Source organism: Pinus tabuliformis, chromosome 6, assembly GCF_031772625.1.
Source record: "Pinus tabuliformis cultivar Carrire ecotype Pingquan chromosome 6, CPIR1, whole genome shotgun sequence".
Classification (NCBI taxonomy): Eukaryota; Viridiplantae; Streptophyta; class Pinopsida; order Pinales; family Pinaceae; genus Pinus; species Pinus tabuliformis.
The window spans coordinates 467,855,974-467,871,761 of NC_142292.1; the positions used below are offsets into that span (position 1 = coordinate 467,855,974).

General features: G+C 37.7%; 1 pseudogene; it reads right to left on the reverse strand.

Moving 5' to 3' along the window:
• Positions 1 to 1,380: 1,380 nt before the first annotated feature.
• LOC149259349 (CSC1-like protein ERD4) lies at positions 1,381 to 15,342 on the reverse strand (annotated as a pseudogene).
• Between the last annotated feature and the right edge of the window lie 446 nt (positions 15,343 to 15,788).

Below are 15,788 nucleotides of genomic sequence, written 5' to 3' on the forward strand. Positions count from 1 at the left end.
GTAAGTGGAGGAACCATAAATTGCTCTGGAAAGTGCCATAATATCAAGCTATCCATGGGAGAATATGTATTGAATAGCCCAATGTTTTCCGTTCCAATGGGTGGTGCTGATGTTGTACTAGGAGTCCAATGGCTACAATCCTTGGGTACAATAGCTTTTAATTTTCAAGAACGTTTTATGAAATTTTCTTCAGAATGAAAGGAAGTTGAATAATCCTTGGGTATAATAGCTTTTAATTTTCAAGAACGTTTTATGAAATTTTCTTCAGAACGAAAGGAAGTTGAATTAAGGGGTATCACAGGGAAACCAGGAAAGATAATCAACTCTGATGAAATGACAAAGCTTCTAAAGAAAGAACAACAAGGTGTAATTGCACAATTATGTTCGCTAACTGTTCACGCATCCAAATCATGTACTTCTCCATATCTCCAAAAAGTCTTAAACAATCATTCCAAGGTATTTGAGACTCCCAAAGGTCTCCCACATATTCATGATCATGATCATGCTATTCATTTTATTCTAGGATGTGTTCCTCCAAACGTCAAGCCTTATAGATATCCATATGCCCAAAGGAGTGAAATTGAACATATGGTTGCAGAAATGGTAGAGGTTGGTACAATTATCCAACCAAATTTGATAAACAAAGGAAGGTATGAATGGAAGAATGGCGAAGCAGGGTGGGAACTCATTCAAAAGTTTCTGAATATCCCAGTTCCAACAATATTGCCAGAACTTGACAAGGAAGGAAAAAGCATATTGGAACCTGAAGCATTTACAGAACCGAGAAGTCAACAGCTACGAAATCGATCAATTTCAAAGCATCTCATCAAGTGGAAGAACTTACTTGTTGAATATTTCACATGGAAGGACAAGAATTTTATACAGAAGCATCAAGAACTACTCAAGCATTGAGGACAACACTTTTTGAAGGAGAGGGGCATGTTAGGCCCCTATACTACTAGTGTAACCCCTTATTGTTATTAGTACAACCCCCTTATTATATTGTTGTACCCATGTAGTCCCCATATTGTTATTATTGTGCCCTTACATTATTATTGTTATGTCAGCTCTGATTATATTATGACTCCTTAGACTCCTATATATAGAAAAGAGGTCTTGTCATTTGTATCATCGAAGAATTGTTCATTTGTGTAATGTAAAGGAGGTTGCCCCCTCGAAGAGGCTTATTTCTAAGGCGTTGATCTATCTTTTCTATCTTTTTTTGAGCTGGTTTCATAATATTGGTGTTAATCCTACCAAAGACTTGAAAATAGCTAACAATCATTCAATATCATATTCACATGCAATATACAAAAATAGAATGAACTAGATGTAGAGGACTTAGAATATGAACAGAAAACATGCGTGTCTAGGCTCCCCCATTCCTCATATTGAGCTATGTTACAACAGAAAGCTCGACCTCATCACCAAATATATCCTCGAGTAGGCACGGAGGGGTATATGCCTTCACAACTGATGACAAGCTTGGAACTTTCTTAACATCTGTGCAAGCCACCTCCATGGAAGTGATAAGAGGAGGCGTAAAATCATTTTCTACAAACATAGCCAAATGCTAGAGATACAATGGGCAATGGGAGGAGCAAGGGTGAGTAATAGAACTTCTTAATTGAAAAGTACCCAAACATGGTAATCTGAGATAGAAGCAAAGCTGCCAGAATCCTAGTGTGGATATGAGGCCACATAAACCCATTACTCTCATAAGATGGAACATACACGTTCAGTTCCTGCACACACAAAAAAGGTGCTTGTCAGCTTGCAAAACACCTCAAAATTACCTTTTATTTTTTTACAGCATCGCGTATGTGCTTCTCTCAATCCCTTAGTTTCTCTTCTTTATCACATGTCTCTTTCATATGGATCTTGATGCATCAATTTCCATTTGTTATAAACAAACAAGGTTTATAGAAAAAAAGGGTCACCTAATTCCAATACACAAACCATCCCACAGAAAAATACATATAGCGAAAGGAAGGATCATGGGAGCAATAATAGAGTAACAAAGAGCAATGGTGATGATAAATATATCATTTGGAACATTGGTGGCATAAGCAAGACTAGGAGGAACCCATGCCTCTTGTAGATCTGCTTCAGTCTTACAAATATATCTCTTCTTGACACGATATATCACTAGCGGCACCAAGCAAGAAAGTTCAAGTCCTAAACCTACAAAAAACCTGTTTAGAAAGACAATCCGCCATGAGACATTGAGACGAGAAGATGAAAACCCATCTCACCAATAAGAAACCAACAAGGACTTATAAGAAACCAACAACAACTTATTTCAGAGACTAAGAACTAGAGAATAGTTTCAGGAAATTGAAATCAAGAGAAGAGAAAGCCAACTTACCTGCGAGCAATAAAACCGATGAAGAAGGTAGCATTGGGAGGAATAGAATTGCCAAGCAACGTCACAATTGAGCTGAGTTGTTTTTCAACCTGCTTAAGGGTCTCGAACGAGGTGCCACCTATTGTAACTCCCAAGAAGACATTGAACATTATAACATAAAAATACTTTGCAGACGAAGCGCTCACAGCATGGTTTTCTAAAGGAATCCCTTTAGCCTTGGAAAGGATCATGAGAATTGTAGGCAAGAAATACAAAAAGAGAATCAAAGCAAGCTGAGGCAAGTAAGCTTCAATGGTGCCTTCAATTTATTTTTTACCCACAATAGCCTTCAGAAACGAAAATAACTTCTTTAGATTATCAAGGGTTGTAAATGCAGAGATAAAGGTGATCGGAATCATGTAGAAGACAACAGCTAGAAACACAATAACTTTTACAATGATCTGTCGAATCATCCTCTAGTAGAAGGGAATGGAAAGATTTTTCCACACTACTTGGCGAGGCTCGAAAGTAGGCATTGCAGCCCATATATCTACAAATTATGAGTGCACAACCTGTGCTGTAGCAGCGCTACTGTTAAAAATTATGAAGGTTGTTGCTACCTGCTTCTCTGTTAGTGTAATCTTCTGTTCCATTTCCAGCTTGAGTGATAAATCCTCAATTTTCATATTGTAGAAATTTATAGAGTCAACCTTTTTTCCCACCAATCCCAAAGTTCCTGTCCTGTGCAATGGTCGTGTCCCCATCGATTTGTTCACTGTCTTAGAGTTTTCAAATATAGTTCAAGCGCGAGCTAGATTCTTTCTGTAGCCTTTTAGTTCTGTCCACACCCTATCAACCTGTTCAAGACCATAAAAAAGGTCAATTTAAAGCAAAATCCCATAATGCCATCCATCTCAGAAGGCCAATTTAAAGCAAAATCACATAATCCCATCCATCTTAGAGTGCTTGGTTGATTGAACACATAAGACTTCCATTTAAGCTACCAACAAGGCAACGCAAGGCATTAGGTAAAAAGTTCAAATGGAATATGGATTGGTGATGAGACATGATTTTGAGGAACTCATCAACCAAGATTTTTGTCTCAAGGAATACGGCAGTAATTATCTTTGAAAGGTGTTCATATCCATTGATTAGACTTGCCAGATTCATCGTCCATGATGATGAAGAAATTGGGACAAAGCCGAAACTAAATTGTAATAAAAAATGAGTCATTGAGTTTTGGCTAGGGTTTAACCACATATCTTAAATCCAGAGTTCAGTTGGTTGAATTGAACTTTAATATGAATCAATAGATCCAAAGCCTAGCTGAGTGATGCAGGAGCATCAACCCTTGGCCAATATATTTTCCCTTCACCCAAAGGAAGGGTCACAGAATTTGCTTAATGTAAATTTTGTATAAAATACAAATTAGGAATAAGGGTTTTCTATGTAATTACATGTGTCCAGATTCTAGGGAATCTGAACTGTTGGGTTGTTAGAATGTTCTTGATGCTTTGTGGCCAAATGGACCTTTGTAACAATGCCAAGTGTCAACATGAGATGTTGGGCAGTATTGAGTTGGATAGATTTCCCATTTGTTAGAATGTTCCTGGTGCTTTGTGGCCAAATGGACCTTTGTAAAAATGCCAAGTGTTAACATGAGATGTTGGGCAGTTTTGAGTTGGACAGATTTCCCATTTGTTAGCTCTGTTAGGATAATTTTATGTTTGATAAATATCATGTACAGTTAGGAAAAAATGGTTAGAGAGGGGGTCGAGAGAAGAGAAACGACTTAGAGCTCGAGAGTCTGACAGGTGAAATCCGAGGAGCTCGTGAACTTCTGCAGAGCTCGGGCCGAGGGCCCATAAAATTCTCTGTAAATATTCTTGTTCTGATTTATAACACAGACGGACCTTTTCCCAGTTATCCTCCATGATTTAATGTCTCTGTCTATATGGTATTATCGCTTGTTTGGGTGTCTCTTCTAATTGCACATACGGTCTGTACTGTGTGATAGTAAATTACCAAGCCCTTTATCTGAGCCGCGGGGAAGAATGTGAATATCCTCTCTGTGCTAAATTTTTTGTCAGAGTATGAATCCTTGGTTTGAAGTGAAAGTGTTTGTGTTTTTATATGGTGGGAAAAATTCTTATAATTTAGTTATCAAATTAGCAGTGAGTACAGTTATCTCTGGTTGCAATTTTCGAACGCTACTTTGACTCATCGCTGCTATTCAAGGAAAATCAGGCCACCTGAAATAACCCACAGTGGTCACTAAAGAGGCAAACTTTCACTCATACCAGATTCCTCAGAGTCTTAGGCTGTTGACCTGTTTTCTTAAATCCCACTTGAAATAACTCACAGTGATCAGTGAAAATCAAGCTTTCACTCCTACCAAATTTTCAAATTCTTAAGCGGTTAACCTATTTCCTTGAGTAATGAAAACAAGTTTTTAGCCCAATAAAAATCGTTTTAAAGCATACTCCAGGCATAGTGAACGTGTTTCTGTTAGTTAGTGAGTGAGTGTATATATATATATATGAGAGTATATAATCATCGAGTGTCGAATCCACCCAATAGAAATCGGGAGTTAGTCCTCTGACAAGGTTGCAAGTCCGGGAGATTAAGGCCGCAAGTCAGGGAGATTGAGGCTGGGAGGCATCGAGTGGAGGACCAGAGGCGAGGATGGACCTGGTCAAAGCCTACGATTGGGAGTGATCAAGATTGGGTCAAGCGTAGTGATTGAACTCACGATATTGAGGAGTAATGATGTCGTTGTTCAAGAGCACGAGCATGGATCTTGGTATAACATTTCCATAACTAAGTTGGAAATCGCGAGCTGTCAATCCTCAAGTAACCATGAGATTGAGCCCTAGGGCGATCTAAGGCCATTGGGAGCCAAAGGAAGGGGCCGTCGTAGGCTTTGTTCCGTAATCGATAGCACTATCAAGCCCATTGTCATTCGAATTAAACCAGGCCAGACCAGAACCATGAAAAGAACCACGAACCAGTTCAGGATTTTGTTATATCAGAGCATTCATAACACGCAACAGATTTATACTCAGAGACTTAGACGACAATAACAAAGAATAATTTCAGAGGCAGACAAATGGAGAAACAACAAGATTTCTCAATCTGTAACAATGGAATAAATAAAACAATCACTGGAGAACAGAAATCACTTAGCATTACATAACAGGCTTGGGCCTTGGCTTGCAATCCCTGGCCAAAGAAATTACAAATTTATAGAGGTAGAAGAAGGATCTAGAATCCTGGAGATCTAGAAACTAATGATGGTGTAGAGGGATCTAGAATCACGGAGATCTAGAAACTAGTGGCGGTGTAGAAGGATCTAGAATCATGCATGTGATTCATGAATTTGGCTTCACACTTAACATTCTCCTACTTGAAGCCAAATAAGAGTCATCAAGTCACACCGATTCCTACCATGCCTCTACATAACTCATGTTTATTTCATGGTAGAATCTTAATGAGCATATTAGCAGGGTTCCTATCTGTATGGATCTTTTCCAAGGATAACTATTCTTCCTCCAACACATGTTGGATCCAATGGTACCTTAAGTCAATGTGCTTGGTTTTTGAATAAAATGCTGGGCTTTTTGCCAAGTGAATGGCACTTTGACTATCAAAATATAACACATACTTGTCCTTCTTTATTCCTATCTCTCCTAGGAATCGTTGCATCCACAACATCTCTTTACAAGATTCTGTTGTAGTAATGTACTTTGCTTCTGTTGTAGAGAGGGCTACTATTCTTTGTAGCCTTGACACCCAAGATACTGTTGCACTTGCAAATGTATACAAATAACCTATAGTGGACTTTCTGGTGTCCATATCTCCAGCCATATCTGCATCTGTAAATCCTTCAAGCATAGTCTTATTATGACCAAAACATAAACAATAATGACTAGTGCCTTTGAGATACCTCAAAATCCATTTTACTACTTTCCAATGTTGTTTGCCTGTATTGGCAAGGAACCTACTCACTACTACCACTGAATATGCAATGTCTGCTCATGTGCATACCATGGCATACATCAAGCTTCCAACTACTGAAGCATAAGGAATCCTGCTCATCTCTTCCTTCTCCTTGTCATCACTGGGACATAATTCAGTACTCAGCTTGAAGTGCGTTGCAAGGGGTGTACCAACTGGCTTGGCATCCTTCATATTAAACCTGTCAAACACCTTCTTGATATATTTTTCTTGTGACAGCCACAACCTTTTGTTTTTCCTGTCACGCATAATCCGCATGCCTAATATTTGTTGTGTTGGTCCCAAATCCTTCATCACAAATTTGCTACCCAAATCTTTCTTCAACCTATTGATCTTATTATTATCATGTCCAACAATCAACATGTCATCCACATATAAAAATAATATGATATACTTTCCTTAATCATACCTCTTGATATAGACATAATGGTCAGCTTCCAACCTTTGAAAACCATGTTCCAACATGAATGAATCGAATTTCTCGTACCATTATCGAGGTGCTTGTTTCAACCCATAAAGACTTCTTCAACCTACAAACAAGGTCTTCTTTTCCTTTTTCTATGAAGCCTTCTAGCTGCTCCATATAAATTTCTTTCTCCAATTCACCATGAAGGAATGCAATTTTTACATCTAATTGTTCACATTCTAGGTCTAAAGCAACAACCAGACCAAGAATGACTCTAATGGATGACATTTTAACAACAATTGAGAAAATTTCAGTGAAGTCAATACCTTCTTTTTGGGCAAAACCTTTCACCATTAGCCTTGCTTTATACCTCTCCTTCTTTTCGTCACCTTCATGCTTAATCCTGTAAACCCATTTGTTTTGTAGAGCCTTTCTTCCTTTTGGGAGGTTTACCAACTCCCAAGTTTTATTTTCCAACAAAGAGTTCATTTCTTCTTCCATTCTTCATGTGCTCAACTTTACAGGCTTCTTGAAAACAATTAGGCTCACCTTCAACAATCAACAAAATATAGTTTGAAGGAAGATACCTTTGTGAAGGCTTATCAGGCCTAGAAGATCTGCGAACCAACTATGGTGGTGCATTATCAGGTTGAATCTCCTGTAAAGGTTCCTGCAAGATTCCTTCTTCTTGTTGTTCATCATTTTCCACTTGTTGTTCTTCATGCTCCTAAATTTGTTGTTCATTTTCTTGTATTGGTGGTATGTTTTCCTACTGCTCTTCAAACTTGTCAATAACCTTCTTGACCTCCAACTCACCTATAGTCCTCTTGAACATTTCTGACTCATTAAATATAACATCCCTACTTCTAATAATTTTATATTTGACTGGATCCCATAGACGATAACCAAAATCTTCATCCGCATATCCCAAAAAAATGCATTTCATAGATTTATCATCTAGCTTAGTTCTATTTTCTTTGGGAATATGTACAAATGCTTCACATCCAAAGATTTTCAAGTGAGAATAATTCAAATTCTTACTAGTCCAAACTTTTTTAGGGATACCGCCATCCAAGGCTGTAGTTGGAGATCTATTTATGAGGTAGCGAGCGGTCATGATTGCTTCAGCCCAAAAATTCTTCTCCAAACCAGAATTGGACAACATACTTTGCACCTTTTCCATAATGGTGCGATTCATCTTTTCTACAACACCATTTTGTTGAGGAGTACCAGGCACAGTATTCTCATGCTTTATGCCAAACCTGTTACAATATTCCTTAAATGCATTTGAGCAATATTCTCCACCATTATCTGTTCTTAAACACTTCAACAATCTGTTAGTCTCTCTTTCAACAATGACATGGAATTTTTGAAATATTTCAAACACTTCACTTTTGCTTTTCATAGGATATGCCCAAACCTTCCTGGATGCATCATCTATAAATGTTACAAAATATGATGCTCCTCCTAATGATTTGATGTTAACAGGCCCAAGCACATCTGAGTGTACCAGTTCTAACACATTTTTCTTTCTGTCATGGCCACCTCTAAGGAATTAAACCGTTCTTTATCTACCATATATACAATGCTCACAAAGATCAAGATTGTAGGATTTCAAACCTGGCAATAAATTTTTACCAACAAGGATTTTTAAGCCCTTCTCGCTCATGTGACCTAAATGCTTATGCCACAGATTTGCTGAATTTCCTTCTTTCGTGATAGCAGCCAAATCTGACTTTCCTATCAATGTCTTCAATGTGTATAATGTTCCTATCTCGAGTCCTTTGGCCATGACCAATGCTCCTTTGCTAATTTTCCAGCCTCCTTTTCTAAAGCTTGTGGAATAGCCTTCATCATCCAGTCATCCCATAGAGACTAAACTCATGCACATTTTTGGTAAATGTTTGACCTGTTTCAACAAAATATCTTGTCCATCTTTCATCTTGATCTGAACATCTCCCACTCCAACAATACTGCAAAAATAATTATTCCCCAAATGCACTCTACGATAATCACCAGGATTATATGAAACAAAACTATCTTTGCATGGGGTTACATGGTGAGATGCCCCTGAGTCAAGGATCCAATCAAAGCTACTGCTAGATGTATAAACACATGCATCCTCTACTGAAACAGTGAACAACACATCACCATCTGTGGCTACAGCAGTAGTCTCACCTTCATTTGTGCTGGATGACTTGTGATTTGTACTGGACGGTCTCTGATCCTTTTGTCCTTTCTTCTAGAATCGACATTCTTTCTTCATGTGCCCGGGTTTGCCACAATGAAAGAAGATAATCTTGCCTCTCCTTGATTTTGAGCGGCCTCTCGATCTTTATCGCCCTTGCCAACCTTGATCCATTCTCCTACCACGATCAACTAGAGCTAGAGCCTCTCCTCCCTGGTTTTCCACATTTGACTTGCGTCACAGCTCCTCATTCATTAAACTACTGCTGACATCATCAAACTTCAGGGCCCCTATAGTTGTTGAAGTGCTCATAGCTACAATTAAATTTTCCCAACTATCTAACATAGAACACATTAGCAAAATGGCTTTAATTTCATCATCTAAAATGATTTTAACAAAGGCAAGTTGATTAGTAATAATATTAAATGCATTCAAGTGCTCAGTAACTGAAGCACCCTCCTTCATTTTGAGATTATAAAGCTTCTTCATCAAGAACACTTTGTTTGATGTCGTGTTCTTCTCATATAGATCATGGAGCTTCTTCCATAATCCTTCTGTTGTCTTTTCTCCGGACACATTGAAATAAACATTCTTTGCTAAATATTGGCAGATTGTCGCAATCACCTTTCTATCTAGCTTATTCCACTCTTCATTTTTCATTGATGAAGGTTTCTTTGTTGTGCCCTCAATCGGCAAATACTAATCTTTTAAAATTAGTATATCCTCCATCTGTGAATTCCATAGGGAAAAATTAGGCCCACTCAACTTCTCCATATCTATAACCGCTGTCTTCATTTTCAATCAAATTCACGCCCCAAAACACAAAAACTCCACTTAAAAATAAAACTTTAATTATTACTCTTTAAAATTTAGTAATAATGACCTTCCTCCTTTTAAAATACCCTTTTCAAAATTCTTTCTCCTTTTAAAATATACTTTTCAAAATTCCAACATATAATTATATATGTTTCATAATAAATTTAAAAAACATATATAATGTTTTAACCTTTTCACATTTCACACATACATATGTTGGTTTGAGAAAAAACTTGACGTATACGTGCAAGCTTGATGTAAAAAAAAACTTACGAACACCATGTTTCAACTCCAATCTCCACGGATCTCCACGTTTCAAACTCCACCAACACGTTTCAACATAGGTCCACGACTTTGTTTTTCTTGCAGCAACTATCTTTTAGTTCCAGTGTTCCTAAGCTATTTCCTCCTTCAACAGCTCCAGAGGTAACAACCAACATTTTAACAAACGCAGCCAGAGTAAGGCGATGGCACTAAGCGGCTTGCACAGTAGATATTCGAACCTAGCTTCGATACCAGTTGTTAGATCAGAGAATTCATAACACACAGTAGATTTATACTCAAAGACTTAGACGCAATTTTGCACTAATCGTTATCGGGATAATTTTGGCATGGGGAAAAAATCGTAAAAATCAGCAATAATCGGGAAAAAATCGTAACATACAAAAATATTCATTTTTTTTCAATTTTTTTAATATCTAAACCATCTACAACATAAAATAAATACATTGACACATAAATATGATAAAAGAACTAATATATAAGATGTTTAATATCATTTCTAGTGCTACATCACACATAACAGTGAATCATGTCTTGAATAGTAAGTCTTGACTCCTGAGTCCCAACTCAGCCTCAAAATATCAACAAAAAATATAATAATGTATCTCATGAGTCATAATGTCATATACAATGAAATGAACAAAATAACTAAAGTCTAATACTATTGATTTCCTCTGCCCCTCTTGCGAGAAAATGCCATAGCTTTCCCTTTCCCTCTAGATGTAGATGCTAGTGCTGGTGGAGTTGGCAGTGGAGTCTGTTGTGCTCTAGAAGTTGAAGAACTAGGAGTAGGAGCTATAGGAGGTAGACCACGTCCTCTACTGGTGGCAGGGGTAGCCCAGGCAGGTGGTGTCACCTCCTCCTCCTATTGCTCCAACTCCTCCTCCTCCTCCTCCTCCCCCTCCACTACATCCTGCACTAACCAATCATCAGCAGACTCCATGAGAGGCCTCTCGGCCTCAACCCTCCATACAGTAGTGGTGTCAATCCCATCTAATGAGATGGCCTCCATATCAGGTGTCCTCTCAAGTTGACTCACCCACAATCAAAGATTGTAGTAGACGTAGACCATGTTATTAAGCCGCTGAGACTCCAAATTGTACAAAGATCATGAAATAATAATTACAAAAAAATATTGTTTAATGAATTCAAAAAATTATTTGGAAATTTGCAATATTTTAAATTTTTAAGTGTTAACCTGTTGCGCTTCTTGTTGTGTATTTTTTCAAATACACTCCAGTTGCGCTCACATCTTGAGGAGCTACATGTTTGGTTGAGGGTTCGAATGGAAAGCTTTTGCAGAAGGGTTACCCTGGCACCATACATTCTCCACCATGCATCTACAACAAAATTAGAAATAAAATTTTAAATAAACATAAGAAAAAAATGGAATTTGAAGAGACAATGAAATTTGAAACAAACTAAAAAATACCTAGCATTTTAATCGTCCTATCAGTCACAGCCATGTCAAAGCCAAATGTGCCACCTGCCATCCTATATGTCTCAATTTATTTAGAGATTTCTGTACATTCTGTTGGAGATTGCACCATCCTCTGGACACAGGTTAAGAATCCATCCATGATCTTAGCATCAAATACGAACCCACATGTGTAAGAAAATGTGGGGTTCAGGTAGATCCCTGCAACATAAATGGGACGATGGAGTGTGTTGTTCCATCATTCATCAATCACTCCCCATAGGAGGAGTTGTATCTGAAACCCCTCTTCTCCCTTATCATCATAGTAGGCCCGAATGGATTCTTTCGCCCTATCCATGGCCTCATACAAATAGCCCATTGTGGGCTTCTCACCATTAACTAATCGAAGAACCTTTACCAAAGGTTCAGTAACAACGCACACCTCCTGCGCTCCCGCCCAAAAGTCTTCCTGGTATGAAACTAGTATGCATATGGCCTCTCCCTCTGGTTTATGGCTCATTTTCAAACCACGCCACTCCTCTGAAAGAAACATTCTCTTCACATCCCACATAGAATTCAAGAGGGATTGAAGAGATATGAAACTGGTGGCAAACTATGTAATGGCGGGGTGCACCAACTCTTTGTTGTTGGTGAATTTTCTCATCAAGCTAAGCACAGATGTATGATTATATATAAAGTTTGTAATGCTTTTGGATGACTCAGCAATATCTTTGACAAAGGAAATTTTCCCTTGTCCTCCAACATCAAATCAATACAGTGTGCAGCACAAGGTATCCAAAATAAAGTAGGATGCCTGTCCATAAGCATCCTGCCAGCAACAACATAATTTGTAGCATTGTCCGTTATGACTTGGACAACATTTTCTGCACCCACCTCCAAAATAAACACATCCAACAAATCACATAAGGTTCTTGCATCTTTGATTTGTGCAGATGCATCAACAGATTTGATAAACATAGTCCCCTTGGGACAACTAACCAAGAAGTTTATAAGGGTTCTCCCCTTTTGGTCAATCCAACCATTTGACATCACAGTGCATCCCGTTTGTGCCCATGATTCCCTAAAATCCTCCAAAATTTTGGTGCAGTCAAGCTTTTCATTTTGAAGAATCCGGCCTCTAATGTCATGATAAGAAGGGAAATGTAACAAATGATATTCATGAGATAAAACTTTGTTGGACCCATTGAATAGCAGTTAATCAGTACCAGCTGCAAGTTCTTTCAAGAAGAGGAAGCTCATTCAAGAAAACAAATTGAGTGACTATGGATGCATCATGGATTTGAGTTCTTTGCTGACATCTTTGATCACTTCATTTCTCATCTGCTTGGTGTTGGTTTTGATGTTCTCATCGCTGTCCAGTAAGCCTGAGAACCGGGTTATCTATTTCCCCAATAGAATTCTGAAGGAATTGGACAAGCCGACTGAATCCGCAATCCTTTCACCTGGATTATGGAAGCCTGGCAGGCTACTGAAGATGAAGTCATCTCCATGGCTGGTCTTCATGCAGTTGTTTATCTCACATTCATCACTACTGGTACATCGATATATTCCACAATATATTTCAATGTTTGTCATTGTTATTGAACATTTAACTAATTCTATATTACTATATAAACGCTACGGTAAATTACAAACCATTATTTTCTACAAATGAGGAGCATCCTTGAAATTAGAATTCTCCTACTAGATTCTAAGAATTGCTTTCTTTGCATTTTTTTAAACTAATCCTATTTAATTTTGTTTGGCCTACTGGACTCTGGATTGATGTTCATGGTGAAAGAATGTTTTGTTAAGTTTATCTTTTCATATCCCCTGGGTATTTATTAAAAAAAACTATAATTAGACTCTGCCTGTATATGGATATAAAGCAATGGAACTTAAGGATTAAGGAAACTCCAATAATCATAACTGTTAGAGCAGTTAATTCAAATTTTAGGCTTATGGGGACTAAGGTTGTTGTTGATGGCTTGTTCGACAATAGCATTGAAGATCATGGTATTATCTGAGGGAGTTTTCCTACCTCTTCTGCTCCCTCTGAGTATAACTGATATTAACTATAAACTATTGTCGGACATTACATAACAGGCTTGGGCCTTGGCTTGCAATCCCTAGCCAGAGAAATCACAAATTTATAGAGGCAAAAGAAGGATCTAGAATCCTGGAGATCTAGAAACTAATGGCGGTGTAGAAGGATCTAGAATCCTACATGTGATTCATGAATTTGGCTTCACGCTTAACAGATTCGTGCCCCCGCCAAAGGTCCCCGAACAAGGTGGGACTCCACATATTTGGGCCTCCGTGGAGTTTATTTGGCCAAGAATGATTCAGGCCCTTGAACAGAGTCGAACGGGACCGAACATTTTGTGGACCCCTTCACTAATGTACAAAAGTAAGTATCCGAATTTGGGCTTTGAAATATTTTGACATTGCAACGAGTTAAGGTTAAATGGTTTTATCCTAATTCTTTAATCTGTTTGCATGGTTTCCTGACTGGTCTATTTCATTCAACCATACACAACACAGTAGGAAAATAATTTTTGACCTCTCTGAAAACTGTTAGCAAGAACATCAATGAGAAGGATAAGATTGTCTGAAATTTCAAATACCTCTGCTATGTCAGTGACAATCATAGATCCTTCATAAGTTTCTGGGTACAACCTCATGAAGAAAGAGTCCACTTGTTCTTTGCGTGTTATTCCAGCCGGTACAGGAGGAATATCTCAAACGAGGACTGCAAATTGTTCTGGTTTAGACTCCAGTGAAGCTTCCTCCCATACTCTAAGTTGAAGAACATGCTTATAGGTTTTCCACAGAACATAATATGTCACAAACGATACCCAGTACGTTGCAATGGCAAATCCCCATAATCGGTTGCTCCCATTCTGCAAGACACAACTTTTAGCCAGGCCTTAGTAATTGGAATACAAAATTGGAAAGTCAAAACAACATTAAAAGAAAATGGAAAACAACATTAAAGGGAAAAGGATTGCCTGGTACCTGAATATTGCCCATGGCAAGCATGTCAAATTCATCATAACTGGCAGCGGATTGTTCTTTGACTCCTCCGACGATAGTTTATAGTTAATATCGGTTATACTCAGAGGGAGCATAAGAGATAGGCAAACTCCCACAGATAATAATACCATGATCTTCAATGCTGTTGTCGAACAAGCCATCAACAACAACATTAGTCCCCATAAGTCCAAACTTTGCATTAACTGCTCTAACAGTTATGATTATTGGAGTTTCCTTAATCCTTAAGTTCCAATGCTTTATATCCATATACTTTTTTTGAATAAATACCCAGTGGATATGAATAGATAAACTTAACAAAACATCCATTCACCATGAACATCAATCCAGAGTCCAGTAGGCCAAACAAAATTAAATAGGATTAGTTTAAAAAAATGCAAAGAAAGCAATTCTTAGAATCTAGTAGGAGAATTCTAATTTTAAGGATGCTCCTCATTCGTAGAAAATAATGGTTTTTTAATCTACCGTAGCATTTATCTAGTAATATAGAATTAGTTAAATGTTCAATAACAATGACAAACATTGAAATATATTGTGGAATATATCGATGTACCAGTGGTGATGAATGGGAGATAAACAATTGCATCAAGACCAGCCATGGAGATGATTTCATCTTCAGTAGCCTGCTAGGCTTCCACAATCCAAGTGAAAGGATTGCAAGATTCAGTCGGCTTGTCCAATCCCTTCAGAATTCTATTGGGGAAATAGATAACCCGGTTCTCAGTCTTACTGGACAGCCATGAGAACACCAAAACCAGCACCAAGCAGATGAGAAATGAAGTGATTGGAGATGTCAGAAAAGAAGTCAAATCCATGATGCATCGACAGGCACTCAATTTTTTTTCCTGAATGAGCATCCTCTTCTTGAAAGAACTTGTAGCTGGTACTGATTAACTACTATTCAATGGGTCCAACAAAGTTTTCTCTCATGAATATCATCTGTTACACTTCCGATAGTTGCCGCTATCCCCTGCCCCTGTTTGTCTGGACAAATATGTTACCTCACATTAAAACAACAATTGAAGAGCTCTGTGAACAATTGAAGAGCTCCATAAAGCTATAAATTGATTAAAGTTGAAGTGAATTTTATTAGTCGGTAATTTTATTGAAATTATTTTCAAGTTTGTTATGAAAAAATTACCATAGTTTTTTTAATAATATTTTTTTATTTATTCTATACTCATTATAAAAAAATTAAAAATTATATATTTATAAACTGTTATAATAGAATTGTAATACTTTAATAAAATATAAAGATTAA